The sequence below is a fragment of the Oncorhynchus clarkii genome, chromosome 32 (genome assembly GCF_045791955.1).
Source record: "Oncorhynchus clarkii lewisi isolate Uvic-CL-2024 chromosome 32, UVic_Ocla_1.0, whole genome shotgun sequence".
In the NCBI taxonomy this organism is placed as follows: Eukaryota; Metazoa; Chordata; class Actinopteri; order Salmoniformes; family Salmonidae; genus Oncorhynchus; species Oncorhynchus clarkii.
The window spans coordinates 9,048,056-9,064,456 of record NC_092178.1 but is presented as its reverse complement, the minus strand read 5'-3'; the positions used below and the strand labels follow the sequence as shown (position 1 = coordinate 9,064,456).

The window sequence follows — 16,401 nt, the reverse complement described above, 5'->3', positions numbered from 1 at the left end:
TGGATCCTGGACTTCCTGACGGGCCGCCCCCATGTAGTAAGGGTAGGCAACAACACATCTGCCACACTGATCCTCAACACTGGGGCCCCTTAGGGGTGTGTCCCCTCCTTTACTCCCTGTTCACCCACGACTGCGTGGCCAGGCACAACTCCAACACCATCATGAAGTTTGCTGATGACACAACAGTGGTAGGCCTGATCACCGACAACAATGAGACAGCCTATAGGGAGGAGGTCAGAGAACTGGCAGTGTGGTGCCAGGACAACAACCTCAATGTGAGCAAGACAACGGAGCTGATCGTGGACTACAGGAAAAGGCGGACCGAACAGGCCCCCATTAACATTGACGGGGCTGTAGTGGAGCTGGTCGAGAGTTTCAAGTTCCTTGGTGTCCACATCACCAACGATCTATCATGGTCCAAACACACCAAGACAGTCGTGAGGAGGGCACGGCAAAATCTATTTCCTCTCAGGAGACTGAAAATATTTGGCATGGGACCCCAGATCCTCAAACGTTTCTACAGCTGCACCATCAAGAGTATCCTGACCGGTTGCATCAACGCCTGGTATGGCAGCTGCGTGGCATCTGACCACAAGGCGCTTCAGAGTGTAGTGCGTACGGCCCAGTACATCACCGGGGCCAAGCTTCCTGCAATCCAGGACCTATATAATAGGCGGTGTCAGAGGAAAGCCCATAAAATTGTCAGAGACTCCAGTTCACCCAAGTCATAGACTGTTTTCTCTGCTACCGCACGGCATACGGTACTGGAGCGCCAAGTCTAGGACCAAAAGGCTCCTTAACAGCTTCTACCCCCCAAGCCATAAGACTGCTGAACAATTAGTCAAATGGCCACCAGACTATTAAATTGCACACCGTATATAGCCTCGTTATTGTTATGTTATTGTGTTAATTTTTATTTATTATTTGGTAAATGTTTTCTTAACTCTTCTTGAACTGGTTAAGGGCTTGTAAAGCATTTCAGGGTAAGGTCTACACTTGTTGTATTCGGCGAATATGACAAATAAAGTTTGATTTGATTTGATTCAGGAAGGTAGCTTGGAGGGTGAGGCTGGCGTGTTGGGACTATTCATGATAAGGGGTACCTGCTCCACTGATGACACCACTTCCTCCTCTCCTCTACCTGACCTGCCTGGGACCCACAGAGATTCACAGTCATTAACAAACACGAACAATTGGTTTGTGCAGTGTGATTAATGGATGTGATTAATGGATGGATTAATTGATCTGGCCATTACACACACACACACACACACACACACACACACACACACACACACACACACACACACACACACACACACACACAAATGTATTTATAAAGCTCTATACAAAAAGTGCTATACAGAAACCCAGCCTAAAACCCCAAACAGAAAACAATGCAGGTGTAGAAGCACGGTGGCTAGGAAAACCTCCATAGAAAGGCACGAACCTAGGAAGAAACCTAGAGAGGAACCAGGCTCTGAGGAGTGGCCAGTCCTCTTCTGTGCCAGGTGCAGATTATAAAAGTATGTGGCCAAGATGTTCAAACGTTCATAGATGACCAGCAGGGTCAAATAATAATAATCACAGTGGTTGTAGAGGGTGCAACAGGTCAGTACCTCAGTAATAAATGTCAGTTGGCTTTTCATAGCCAAGCATTCAGCGGTCGAGACAGCAAGTGTGGTAGAGAGTCGAAAACAGCAGGTCCAGCTAGCCTATGCTAGGCCCATCTCCCGGCTAGCTGAAGAGGTCCATCAGCCACTCCTTGGGCTACAATACCTATTTTGCCAATTGGCCTGGACCCCTTTTATTGCTTATCCTTCACGACTGGACTCCGACGTAATCCACCCGACGTCCCCTGAATGCCCATCTGCTAGCCTGCTAGCCGCGGCCCGCTAGCTGTCGAGAGCACACTGGACTGTTAGCTGAAGAGGTCCATCAGCCAATTTTTTGGGGGGCTACTACACCTATTTTGCTAACTGGCCTCAACCCTTTCACTACACGGAGCCCTGCTAATCCATCACGACTGATCTGCCGATGTACGGGAGCATATTGGACTGTTAGCTGAATAGATCAATCGGTCAATTTCTTCGGTCACTATACCATTTTTGCCAATTAGACTTGGACGCCTCTGCTACTCGGAACCCTACTAATCCATCACGACTGATCTGCCGATGTAACCACACGAAGGGGCTACAACTGACGCCAACTGACGCCTACAACTGACGTCCCTCTAAGGCCCTTCTGCTAGCTTGCTAGCCCCGGCCCGCTCGCTGTCTGAATCACCGTGTCTCCAGCTCGCCCAGCTACTCACTGGATCCAATGATTACTCGGCTACGCATGCCTCTCCCTAATGTCAATATGCCTTGTCCATTGCTGTTTTGGTTAGTAATTATTGCCTTATTTCATTGTAGAGCCTCTAGCCCTGTACAATACGCCTTAGCCAACCCTTTAGTTCCACCTCCCACACATGCAGTGACCTAACCTGGTTTAAATGATGTTCCTAGAGACAATATCTCTCTCATCGTCACTCAATGCCTAGGTTTACCTCCACTGTATTCACATCCTACCATACCTTTGTCTGTACATTATGCCTTGAATCTATTCTACCGCGCCCAGAAACCTGCTCCTTTTACTCTCTATTCCGAATGTACTAGACGACCAGTTCTTATAGCCTTTAGCCGTACTCCTACTCTGTTCCTCTGGTGATGTAGAGATTAACCGAGGCCCTGCAGTGTCTAGCTCCGCTCCCACTCCCCAGGCGCTCTCATTTGTTGACTTCTGTAACCGTAAAAGCCATGGTTTCATGCATGTTAACATTAGAAGCGTCCTTCCTAAGTTTGTTTTATTCACTGCTTTATCCCCCCCTCCAACCCGGATGTCCATGTATGGCCGTGTCTGAATCCTGGCCCATCAAAAACCCTGAAATTTCCATCCCTAACTATAAAATTTTCTGACAAGATAGAACTGCCAAAGGAATTGGAAAGCTGATAGACAAGATATAACTCCCCAAAGATTGGAAAGCTGCTGCAAGTCACCCCCCTCTTCAAAGGGGGAGACACTCTCAACCCAAATTGCCACAGACCTATATCTATCCTACCATGCCTTTCTAAGGTCTTCGAAAGCCAAGTTAACAAACAACACCATTTCGAATCCCACCGTACCTTCTCTGCTATGCAATCTGGTTTTCCGAGCTGGTCATGGGTGCACCTCAGCCACGCTCAAGGTCCTAAACGATATCATAACCACCATCGATAAGAGACAATACTGTGCAGCTGCATTCATCGACCTGACCAATGTTTTCGAATCTGTCAATCACCACATTCTTATCGGCAGACTCAACAGCCTTGGTTTCTCAAATGATTGCCTCGCCTGGTTCACCAACTACTTCTCAGACAGAGTTCAGTGTGTCAAATCGGAGGGTCTGTTGTCTGGAACTCTGGCAGTCTCTATGGGGTGCCACAGGGTTCAATTCTCAGGCCAACTTTCTTTCTGTATACATCAATGATGTTGCTCTTGCTGCTGGTGATTCTCTGATCCACCTCTATGCAGACGACACCATTCTGTATACTTCTGGCCCTTCTTTGGACACTGTGTTAACAACCCTCCAGACGAGCTCCAGACGATGCCATACAACTCTTCTTCCGTGTCCTCCAACTGCTCTTAAATACAAGTAAAACTAAATGCATACTCTTCAACCGATCGCTGTCTGCACCTGCCCGCCCGTCCAGCATCACTACTCTGGACGGTTCTGACTTAGAATATGTGGACAACTACAAATACCTAAGTGTCTGGTTAGACTGTAAACTCTCTTTCCAGACTCACATCAAACATCTCCAATCCAAATTTAAATCTAGAATTGGCTTCCTATTTTGCAACAAAGCATCCTTCACTCATGCTGCCAAACATACCCTTGTAAAACTGACCATCCTACCAATCCTCGACTTCGGCGATGTCATTTACAAAATAGCCTCCAATACCCTACTCAATAAATTGGATGCAGTCTATCACAGTGCCATCCGTTTTGTCACCAAAGCCCCATATACAGTGGGGCAAAAAAGTATTTAGTCAGCCACCAATTGTGCAGGTTCTACCACTTAAAAAGATGAGAGAGGCCTGTAATTTTCATCATAGGTACACTTCAACTATGACAGACAAAACATCACTGCTCTAGAGGAGATCTGCATGGAGGAATGGGCCAAAATACCAGCAACAGTGTGTGAAAACCTTGTGAAGACTTACAGAAAACATTTGACCTCTGTCATTGCCAACAAAGGGTATATAACAAAGTATTGAGATAAACTTTTGTTATTGACCAAATACTTATTTTCCACCATAATTTGCAAATAAATTCATAAAATATCCTACAATGTGATTTTCTGGATTTTTTTTCTCATTTTGTCTGTCATAGTTGAAGTGTACCTATGATGAAAATGACAGGCCTCTCTCATCTTTTTAAGTGGGAGAACTTGCACAATTGGTGGCTGACTAAATACTTTTTTGCCCCACTGTACTACCCACCACTGCGACCTGTATGCTCTCGTTGGCTGGCCCTCGCTTCATACTCATCGACAAACCCACTGGCTCCAGGTCATCTACAAGACCCTGCTAGGTAAAGTCCCCCCTTATCTCAGCTCGCTGGTCAGCATAGCATCACACACCTGTAGCACGCGCTCCAGCAGGTATATCTCTCTGGTCACTCCCAAAACCAATTCTTCTTTTGGCCTCCTCTCCTTCCAGTTCTCTGCTGCCAATGACTGGAACGAACTACAAAAATCTCTGAAACTGGAAACAGTTATCTCCCTCACTAGCTTTAAGCACCAGCTGTCAGAACAGCTCACAGATTACTGCACCTGTACACAGCCCATCTATAATTTACCCCAAACAACTACCTCTTTCCCTACTGTATTTATTTATTTATTTAGTTCCTTTGCACCCCATTATTTTTATTTCTACTTTGCACATTCTTCCACTGCAAATCTACCATTCCAGTGTTTTACTTGCTATATTGTGTTTACTTCGCCACCAAGGGCTTTTTTTGCCTTTACCTCCCTTATCTCACCTCATTTGCTCACATCACATATAGACTTATTTTTTCTACTGTATTATTGACTGTATGTTTGTTTTACTCCATGTGCAACTCTGTGTTGTTGTATGTGTCGAACTGCTTTGCTTTATCTTGGACAGGTCGCAATTGTAAATGAGAACTTGTTCTCAACTAGCCTACCTGGTTAAATAAAGGTGAAATAAAATAATAAATATATTGTCAATTACGTTTCCCCTGTCCAGATGCTGTTCGTGTTCTGTTTCATGTCCATGTTTTATTTAATGTTCACTCTCTGTACTTGCTTCTCATCTACAGTGTCTGTCCTCACAGAGATGCGTAGGACCTAGCCCATGAAATCAGCCCTAGCCTGAACAGGAAGCCAGTGTAGAGAGCCTAGCACTGGAGTAATATGATCAAATGTTTTGGTTCTAGTCAGGATTCTAGCAGCCATTGTTTAGCACTAACTGAAGTTTATTTAGTGCTTTATGCGGGTAGCCGGAAAGTAAAGCAATGCAGTAGTCTAATCTAGCAGTGACAAAAGCGTGGATATATTTTTATGTATAATTTTTTACAAAAAGTTTCTGATTTTTGCAATGTTACGAAGATGGAAAAAAAATCTGTCCTTTAAATATTCTTGATATGTTCTTCAAAAGAGAGATCAGGGTCCAGAGTAACGCCGAGGTCCTTCGCAGTTTTATTTGAGACGACTGTACAACCATCAAGGTTAATTGTCAGATCCAACAGCAGATCTCTTTGTTTCTTGGGAACAAAAACTAGCATCTCTGTTTTTGTCAAAGTTTAAAAGTAAAAAATATGCCGACATCCACTTCCTTATGTCTGAAACACATGCTTCCAGGGTGGGCAATTGGGGGCTTAACCATGTTTCAACGAAATGTACAGCTGTGTGTCTTCCGCATAGCAGTGAAAGTTGTCATTGTGTTTCCGTATGACATCACCAGGAGGTAGAATATATAGTGAATCGCATCTGCAGTTCCACAAACTGGCCACCGCGTGGAGACAAAGAAGAAGCTCATCCCTTCTCTTACTGGCTCCTCCATCAATTTCTGAGTTTCATAGAACTCTAAAATCATTATAACCTCGTGTTCCCAACAGAGAACAAAGCTCGCCAGTTTGTAGTCCTAAAACCCGGAAAGATATTACCTCTGGTTCGTTCAGCCATCCCCATGGGAAATATTAATTGGGAATGAAAAAAATACATATCTATGCATTTAACATTTATTTAACTAGACAAGTCTGTTAAGAACAAATCATTATTTGCAATGATGGCCTACTCCGGCCAAACCCGGTCGACGATGGGCCAATTGTGCGCTGCTCTACGGGACTCCCAATAACATTCGGATGTGATACAGCCTGGAATCGGAACAGGGACTGTAGTGACGCCTCTTGCACTGGCTTAGACCACTGCACCACTCGGGATGACGAAAATAAAGTCGGAAAATAAAGTCGGAGGTTAACACAGGTTTAGGAGCTCTTATCCGTTTTGTTCTACGAGATAATAGCAGTCAGTTAACATTACCCTAATGAATTATTAATCATTTATGCGCTTTATTTTTTCATCATTACATAGATTTTTCTGAATAAAAAAATTGAAGTTTTTTGAAGCCGATGAAACATTTTTGAAAATTGAAGCCGATTAAGATTATCTTCATAGAACAAAACGTATTATGTTCACCACAGACTCTACAAACACGCCATTCATTTTTCCGGTAGATTTTGGCCAACGAACCATGGCGGAGTTAATGCCTACAAAATACGTCATTACTCTTTATCTCTATGATGTCTCCAGCCTTGAACAAACTGATGTTATGCTGAAAACCCGTTCGTTAGTTATAGACTGTAGGCGAGATCACACTTTATCCGCTTCCAGTAGCACACCTCTCTAGATGCCGACAGAGAGAGAGAGAGAGAGAGAGAGAGAGTGTCTCTCTGTCTATCTGGGTGTCTCTATATCAATTCAATTTAATCAACTCGAGGGCTTTATTTGCATGGGAAACATATGTGTCTCTCTAGCAGGATAGTAGGAAGGGACTACCTGGTTGGGACAGGCCCAGCGGTTCTATTCCCGGGCTCAGCGGTTTTGTCAAATCACCGGACTTTGCGTTTGAACAATTTCTACATGAATCACGTAAACCAGATTTCTATTTTTCCGGTTAAAACACAAGCACATCCAGGGTGCGCGCTTCGGAGTGGACGTCAGTCAGTGCGCGTGTCAGTCAATCCAACCCTTCCGGACAAAGAGAGCGCCTCACGTTCACATCCCCTCTAGAGGAGCGCTCCGCGAGCCACGGTCTCATCCCGTTCTGTCCCGTGCGCCTGGAACTCCCTGTTGCTGTTCACACCTCTCTCCGCCAGCCCGCGCGAATAACTGACGACCCTTCGTGCTCTCCGGTGAGTCAGTCGGTGTATGTTTGCGACTCTTATTTAGCTTTGTGAGACTGAGTGTAAACCTCTGTAGCCTAAACTATATACTCAGTATATGTAAGTGTATCTAGGGTAAAGTTCAAATGTCCGTGTGTAGCAATGTAAATGTATATTGTTTTGGCTGTTTCCCCCTATTTCTGAGGGCACAGGTCCCCTCTCTCTCTCTCTCTCTCTCTCTGTCTCTCTGTCTCTCTCTCTCTCTCTCTCCTGGTTAACAGGAAACACAGCAGGGTGTGAGTGGAGCAGTAGTGTTAGGATACTGAGAAGTGAGCAGTCTAGGAGCCCATTTTTTAAAATCTCAAAGCATAACCTTCAATGTAACGAAATAGAAGAATAGTGGGGATACACAGAGAAAAGAGAGGGCAGGGAAAGAGAGAGAGAGAGGGCAGGGAAAGAGAGAGAGAGGGCAGGGATAGAGAGAGAGAGGGCAGGGAAAGAGAGAGAGAGGGCAGGGAAAGAGAGAGAGAGGGCAGGGAAAGAGAGAGAGAGGGCAGGGAAAGAGAGAGAGAGGGCAGGGAAAGAGAGAGAGAGGGCAGGGAAAGAGAGAGAGAGAGGGCAGGGAAAGAGAGAGAGAGGGCAGGGAAAGAGAGAGAGAGGGCAGGGAAAGAGAGAGAGAAGGGGGAGGGGGGTGTGAGAGCAGTGGCGGTCGGTGCCGTTTTAAGATGAGGGAGGACAATCATTTTTTTCATGAGCATGGCCTTATTTCTACTACAGCATGTTGGATGACTAATTCATATTCCATTCACCCAGCTCAATGTAACATCAATAGGTTTAGCCTACTACATGATACTAACATTTTCCCTATACCCATCATGAGGTTGCTATGAGGTTGCTACAACCTAGCCTATGAATTAAGTTTGCAACGTAGGTGCACTCAGGTCGAGAGAAAAACTTGATGTGACAGACAGTGACATTCAATACAGCATTGCACACAAGCTTGCTTGCATCTAGCTGATATAGGGTGTTGCAAACAAGAGTTTTCTATTGGACAAATTCAATCACGCAGTAACATTATAGTTAACAATCTCGCTCTATAGTGACAATCTCGCTCTATCTCTCTCTTGCTTCTCCTTCATTTTGTAAGAAATTAATTTGTTAAAAACTTTTCAACTATTGTCTTTGAGTCAACTACTCAACATATTTCATGCACTGCAGTGCTAGCTAGCTGTAGCTTATGCTTTCAGTACTAGATTCATCATGTTATGCACAGCAGTGCTAGCTAGCTGTAGCTTATGCTTTCAGCACTTGATTCATTCTCTGATCCTTTGATTGGGTGGACAACATGTCAGTTCATGCTACAAGAGCTCTCATAGGTTGGAGGACATCCTCTGGAAGTTTTCCTAATTACTGTGTAAGTCTATGGAAGGTGGGTGAGAACAATGAACCTCCTAGGTTTTGTATTGAAGTCAATGTACCCAGAGGAGGACGGAAGCTAGCTGTCCTCCAGCTACACCATGGTGCTACCTCACAGAGTACTGTAGACCTTCTTTGCAAAACAGTGTGTTTTAATCAATTATTTGGTGACGTGAATATATTTGGTATAGTTTTATCCTAAAATTATAACTTTTTAAATGTTTTACAATTTTAATTTGAATAACATTTGCTGAGGAGGATGGTCGGCCCTTCCTCCTCTGTGGAGCCTCCACTGTGTGAGAGGTACAGGGGTAGGTTGGGTGGGGTACAAAAAGAGAGAGTGAGTGATGAAGGGTGAGGGAGAGATGGAAAAGTTCAGAAAACAGAAAAGTGTCAGGCCGTATCTTATTTCCCTTATAATGCATTAGGCTACTTTTAAAATGATTTTACCCCCTTTTTTCTCCCCAATTTCGTGGTATCCAATTGGCAGTAGTTACTATCTTGTCTCATCGCTGCAACTCCCATACGGACTCGGGAGAGGCGAAGGTCGATAGCCATGCGTCCTCCTAAACACAATCCAACCAAGGCGCACTGCTTCTTAACACAACGCCCATCCAACCAGGAAGCCAGCCGCACCAATGTGTCGGAGGAAACACCGTACACCTGGCGACCTGGTCAGCGTGCACTGCGCCCGGCCCACAGGAGTCGCTAGTGCGTGATGAGACAATGATATCTCTGCCGGCCAAACCCTCCCTAACCCAGATGACACTGGGCCAATTGTGCACTGCCCCATAGGCCTCCCGGTCACGGCCAGCTGCAGCTGGGCTCGAACCCAGAATCTCTGGGTACATAGAGAGGGAATAAAGCTACATAGAGAGGGATGCTACATAAGGAGGAATGCTACATAGAGATGCTCCATAGGGAGAGATGGGGATGCTACATAGGGTGGGATGCTACATAAATAGGGATGCTACATAGAGATGCTCCGTAGGGAGAGATGGGGATGCTACATAGGGAGGGATGCTACATAAATAGGGATGCTACATAGAGATGCTCCGTAGGGAGAGATGGGGATGCTACATAGGGAGGGATGCTACATAAATAGGGATGCTACATAGAGATGCTCCATAGGGAGCGATGGGGATGCTACATAGAGAGGGATGCTACATAAGTAGGGATGCTCCACCCCGGAGGCCACACTAGGCTACTTTTGACCACAGCCATATTCCTCTACTGTTGTACTTTTTGCCCTCCCTATGTAGCATCCCTCCCTATGTAGCATCCCTCCCTATGCAGCATCCCTACCTATGTAGCATCCCTACCTATGTAGCATCCCTCCCTATGTAGCATCCCTCCCTATGTAGCATCTCTCCCTATGTAGCATTTATCCCTATGTAGCATCCCTCCCTATATAGCATCCCTATGTAGCATCCATCCCTATGTAGCATCTCTCTCTATGTAGCATCCCTACTTATGTAGCATCCCTCCCTATGTAGCATCCCCATCTCTCCCTATGGAGCATCCCTATGTAGCATCCCTCCTTATGTAGCATCCCTCTCTATGTAGCGTCCCTCCCTATGTAGCATCCCTCCCTATGTAGCATCCCTTATGTATTGTCCCTCTTTATGTAGTGTCCCTCTCTATGTAGTGTACCTCTCTATGTAGCATCCCTCCCTATGTAGCATCCCTCCCAATGTAGCATCCCTCCTTATGTAGCTTCCCTCTCTATGTAGTGTCCCTCTCTATGTAGTGTCCCTCCCTTTGTACCCTCCCTCCTTATGTAGCATCCCTCCCTATGTAGCATCCCTTCTTATGTAGAATCCCTCCCTACGTAGCACCAAGGATTCCTTCTTATGTATTGCCCCTCGCTATATGTCTCTGAACAAAAATATCCTAGTAGGCCTAGAGTACACTAGGCATATATAAGGAATAGGCTACACTGTCATGATGTCAGATGCAGCCTTTGATTCACCACCGTTATTTTCTCCTAATCTAGTGTTCCATTATTGCTCTGTAATTTGATTTCAAAATAACTGATTTAACAGGCTCAGTGTGAACTGTAAGCACAGCCCCTCATGCTCCACTGGCCAACACCCCCCCCCCCAAAAAAAAAAATAATAATAATCTGAAGTTACTCAACACACTCACTCAGCAAAAACAAAACCAGCACAATTACACAAACTTTTTTTTTGGTTTGGTTAAATGACAGTTATTTTTTCAAACAAAGTGAGTGTGAGAAGCGCAGGAAGATTGTCTGTTGGCCTGTAGTCAAGCCCAGAGAAACCCTCACAGGCACTGAAACCAGGTAATTTGAGAGAGAGAGAGAGAGAGAGAGAGAGGGGGGATTCTGTAACTAGGCCAGAATGAGAGAGAGAGGATTCTGTAACTAGGCCAGAATGAAAGAGGGAAAGGATTCTGTAACTAGGCCAGAATGAGAGAGAGAGAGGATTCTGTAACTAGGCCAGAATGAGAGAGAGAGAGGATTCTGCAACTAGGCCAGAATGAGAGAGAGAAAGGATTCTGTAACTAGGCCAGAATAAGAGAGAGAGGATTCTGTAACTAGGCCAGAATGAGAGAGAGAAGGGATTCTGTAACTAGGCCAGAATGAGAGAGAGAGGATTCTGTAACTAGGCCAGAATGAGAGAGAGAGAGGATTCTGTAACTAGGCCAGAATGAGAGAGATAAAGGATTCTGTAACTAGGCCAGAATGAAAGAGGGAAAGGATTATGTAACTAGGCCAGAATGAGAGAGAGAAAGGATTATGTAACTAGGCCAGAATGAGAGAGAGAAATTATTCTGTAACTAGGCCAGAATGAGAGAGAGAAAGGATTCTGTAACTAGGCCAGAATGAGAGAGAGAGAGGATTCTGTAACTAGGCCAGAATGAGAGAGATAAATTATTCTGTAACTAGGCCAGAATGAGAGAGAGAAAGGATTCTGTAACTAGGCCAGAATGAGAGAGAGAGAGGATTCTGTAACTAGGCCAGAATGAGAGAGAGAAAGGATTCTTTAACTAGGCCAGAATGAGAGAGAGAAATGGTTCTGTAACTAGGCCAGAATGAGAGAGAGAGAAAGGATTCTGTAACTAGGCCAGAATGAGAGAAAGGATTCTGTAACTAGGCCAGAATGAAAGAGAGAGGATTCTGTAACTAGGCCAGAATGAGAGAGAGAAATGATTCTGTAACTAGGCCAGAAGGAGAGAGAGAAAGGATTCTGTAACTAGGCCAGATTGAGAGAGAGAAATAATTCTGTAACTAGGCCAGAATGAGAGAGAGAAGGGATTCTGTAACTAGGCCAGAATGAGAGAGAGAGAGGATTCTGTAACTAGGCCAGAATGAGAGAGAGAGAAAGGATTCTTTAACTAGGCCAGAATGAGAGAGAGAAAGGGTTCTGTAACTAGGCCAGAATGAGAGAGAGAAAGGATTCTGTAACTAAGCCAGAATGAGAGAGAGAGAGAGGATTATGTAACTAGGCCAGAATGAGAGAGAGAAAGGATTCTGTAACTAGGCCAGAATGAGAGAGAGAAAGGATTCTTTAACTAAGCCAGAATGAGAGAGAGAAAGGGTTCTGTAACTAGGCCAGAATGAGAGAGAGAAAGGATTCTGTAACTAAGCCAGAATGAGAGAGAGAGAGATGATTCTGTAACTAGGCCAGAATGAGAGAGAGAAAGGATTCTGTAACTAGGCCAGAATGAGAGCGAGAAAGGATTCTGTAACTAGGCCAGAATGAGAGAGAGAGAAAGGATTCTGTAATTAGGCCAGAATGAGAGAAAGGATTCTGTAACTAGGCCAGAATGAAAGAGAGAGTATTCTGTAACTAGGCCAGAATGAGAGAGAGAAATGATTCTGTAACTAGGCCAGAAGGAGAGAGAGAAAGGATTCTGTAACTAGGCCAGAATGAGAGAGAGAGAGGATTCTGTAACTAGGCCAGAATGAGAGAGAGAAAGGATTCTTTAACAAGGCCAGAATGAGAGAGAGAGCGGGTTCTGTAACTAGGCCAGAATGAGAGAGAGAAAGGATTCTGTAACTAAGCCAGAATGAGAGAGAGAGAGAGTATTCTGTAACTAGGCCAGAATGAGAGAGAGAAAGGATTATGTAACTAGGCCAGAATGAGAGAGAGAAAGGATTCTGTAACTAGGCCAGAATGAGAGAGAGAGAAAGAATTCTGTAACTAGGCCAGAATGAGCGAAAGGATTCTGTAACTAGACCAGAATGAAAGAGAGAGGATTCTGTAACTAGGCCAGAATGAGAGAGAGAGAAAGGATTCTGTAACTAGGCCAGAATGAGAGAAAGGATTCTGTAACTAGGCCAGAATGAAAGAGAGAGGATTCTGTAACTAGGCCAGAATGAGAGAGAGAAATGATTCTGTAACTAGGCCAGAAGGAGAGAGAGAAAGGATTCTGTAACTAGGCCAGATTGAGAGAGAGAAATGATTCTGTAACTAGGCCAGAATGAGAGAGAGAAAGGATTCTGTAACTAGGCCAGAATGAGAGAGAGAGGGGATTCTGTAACTAGGCCAGAATGAGAGAGAGAAAGGATTCTTTAACTAGGCCAGAATGAGAGAGAGAAAGGGTTCTGTAACTAGGCCAGAATGAGAGAGAGAAAGGATTCTGTAACTAAGCCAGAATGAGAGAGAGAGAGAGGATTCTGTAACTAGGCCAGAATGAGAGAGAGAAAGGATTCTGTAACTAGACCAGAATGAGATAGAGAAATTATTCTGTAACTAGGCCAGAATGAGAGAGAGAAAGGATTCTGTAACTAGGCCAGAATGAGAGAGAGAAATTATTCTGTAACTAGGCCAGAATGAGAGAGAGAAAGGATTCTGTAACTAGGCCAGAATGAGAGAGAGAGAGGATTCTGTAACTAGGCCAGAATGAGAGAGAGAAAGGATTCTTTAACTAGGCCAGAATGAGAGAGAGAAAGGGTTCTGTAACTAGGCCAGAATGAGAGAGAGAAAGGATTCTGTAACTAAGCCAGAATGAGAGAGAGAGAGATGATTCTGTAACTAGGCCAGAATGAGAGAGCGAAAGGATTCTGTAACTAGGCCAGAATGAGAGCGAGAAAGGATTCTGTAACTAGGCCAGAATGAGAGAGAGAGAAAGGATTCTGTAATTAGGCCAGAATGAGAGAAAGGATTCTGTAACTAGGCCAGAATGAAAGAGAGAGTATTCTGTAACTAGGCCAGAATGAGAGAGAGAAATGATTCTGTAACTAGGCCAGAAGGAGAGAGAGAAAGGATTCTGTAACTAGGCCAGAATGAGAGAGAGAGAGGATTCTGTAACTAGGCCAGAATGAGAGAGAGAAAGGATTCTTTAACAAGGCCAGAATGAGAGAGAGAGTGGGTTCTGTAACTAGGCCAGAATGAGAGAGAGAAAGGATTCTGTAACTAAGCCAGAATGAGAGAGAGAGAGAGTATTATGTAACTAGGCCAGAATGAGAGAGAGAAAGGATTCTGTAACTAGGCCAGAATGAGAGAGAGAAAGGATTCTGTAACTAGGCCAGAATGAGAGAGAGAGAGAAAGGATTCTGTAACTAGGCCAGAATGAGCAAAAGGATTCTGTAACTAGACCAGAATGAAAGAGAGAGGATTCTGTAACTAGGCCAGAATGAGAGAGATAAATGATTCTGTAACTAGGCCAGAAGGAGAGAGAGAAAGGATTCTGTAACTAGGCCAGATTGAGAGAGAGAAAGGATTCTGTAACTAGGCCAGAATGAGAGAGAGAGAGGATTCTGTAACTAGGCCAGAATGAGAGAGAGAAAGGATTTTATAGCTATGCCAGAATGAGAGAGAGAGAGGATTCTGTAACTAGGCCAGAATGAGAGAGAGAGAGAGGATTCTGTAACTAGGCCAGAATGAGAGAGAGAAAGGATTCTGTATACCAACCCAAACTTACTCCACATAGCTGTTGTTGTTCCTACTGTGTTGTTCCTACTGTGCTGTTCCTACTGTGAATTCCCTGCTGGGAGCTGTTTATCTGTAGGAGATGGCGCAGGAAATGGTGTGTTTGGATGTCTGTGAGTGTGATGATTGAGGGTAGTGTGTGTGTGTCTGCCATGCGTTTTCAGTCCAGAGTAAATGTTTTATTTTTGAAAAATCGCACCATGTCCATTAGATAGGAAATTTAGGTGGGAAAAGCCTGAGTTGGAATTGAACCACTAAACCTCTTGTAACCATTTGAGTAGAAAGAGAGTTACCGCCTGTAGATCGATCAGAGGTGGCCAACCCTCCTTCTTGAGAGATGCTGGGTGTGCTGGGTATTGTTCCACCACTGTTTTTTCTTGTTTTTAAAATGAACGGATAGCCGGAGGCACACTCCCAACACTCAGACAATATTTACAAAAGATACATTTGTGTTTCGTGAGTCTGCCAGTTCACAGGCAGTAGGGATTTTATTTTTTAAAATTTATTTTACCTTTATTTAACTAGGCAAGTCAGTTAAGAACAAATTCAAAAAAATTGTCATCTCAGGGATGTAAACTTGCAACCTTCCGATTACTAGTCCAACGCTCTAACCACTAGGCTACGCTGCCGCCCCAAGGGGATGACCACGTGCTCTCTTGATAAGTGTGAATTATTCAAAATGTTATGAGTACTTTGGTTTGTCAGGGAAAATGTATGTTGTAAAAAGTACAATATTTTCTTTAGGAATGTAGTGAAGTATAAGTAAAAGTTGTCAAAAATATAAATAGTAAAGTAATGTACAGATACCCCCAAAAAACTGCTTAATTAGTACTTTAAATAATTTTACTTAAGTAATTTACACCACTGATTACAGTATGGCTGAAGCAAAAGCCTTCACACCCAGTAGCTTTCCTGCAGGAGGGTTGGCTTCCACCCCTGTAGAGGGGATGAGTGTACAAGCATGGCATTATCTCCAAAACACTATTTTGATACAGTGTCGCTTCTTTTTTAATAATCTATGCAAATCTAAGTTTAGTAAAGGGTTTCACCCATGAGAGAGAGAAAAAAACAGAGAGAGAGAGAAAACAGAGAGAGAGAGAGAGAGAGAGAGAGAGAACAGAGAGAGAGAGAGAGAGAGAGAGAGAGAGAGAGAGAGAGAGAGAGAGAGAGAGAAAAAACACAGAGAGAGAAAAAAAACACAGAGAGAGAAAAAAAACAGAGAGAGAGAGAAAAAAACAGAGAGAGAGAGTGAGAGTGTTAATATATCTTGTTAGGGTAGAGCAGAAGGATAGCTGCTGTTAAATTTACTCTGTCATAAACAGGCCTTATTTAAACTGACAGCACTTCTGAGAACCACAACACTCACACCAGACACACACAGTTTCACACAGATGTACACACTCTCTCAAACCAGACACCCAGGCCTGTATCAGGGAGATGTAACCATTCTCAATGGCAGGTCTGTGGGCTAGCATATTCTGGTCTGTTGCTTACAAGCCCATCAGACAGTCATCTCTCACTTTTTTTCGTCAGTTCTCAACCTGTTGGTTAGTCTGGTCACCAGCCTTCGTTGTATTTTGGACACTGGTCACCAGCCTTCGTTGGGTTTTGGACACTGGTCACCAGCCTTTGTTGTGTTTTGGACACTGGTCACCAGCC

At 44.2% G+C, this 16,401-nt stretch overlaps 1 protein-coding gene across 3 annotated transcripts in view; it reads left to right on the top strand.

Annotated features, from left to right (window-relative positions):
• The first annotated feature begins 7,317 nt into the window (after positions 1 to 7,317).
• The window catches only part of LOC139391884 (proto-oncogene tyrosine-protein kinase Yrk-like), a 58,453-nt gene continuing 49,369 nt past the window's right edge, over positions 7,318 to 16,401 (top strand). For all 3 annotated transcript variants that reach the window (XM_071139500.1, XM_071139502.1, XM_071139501.1), the window contains exon 1: positions 7,318 to 7,456. The gene's annotated coding sequence lies outside the window, so the exon portion shown is untranslated. The remainder of the gene's footprint in view (positions 7,457 to 16,401) is intronic.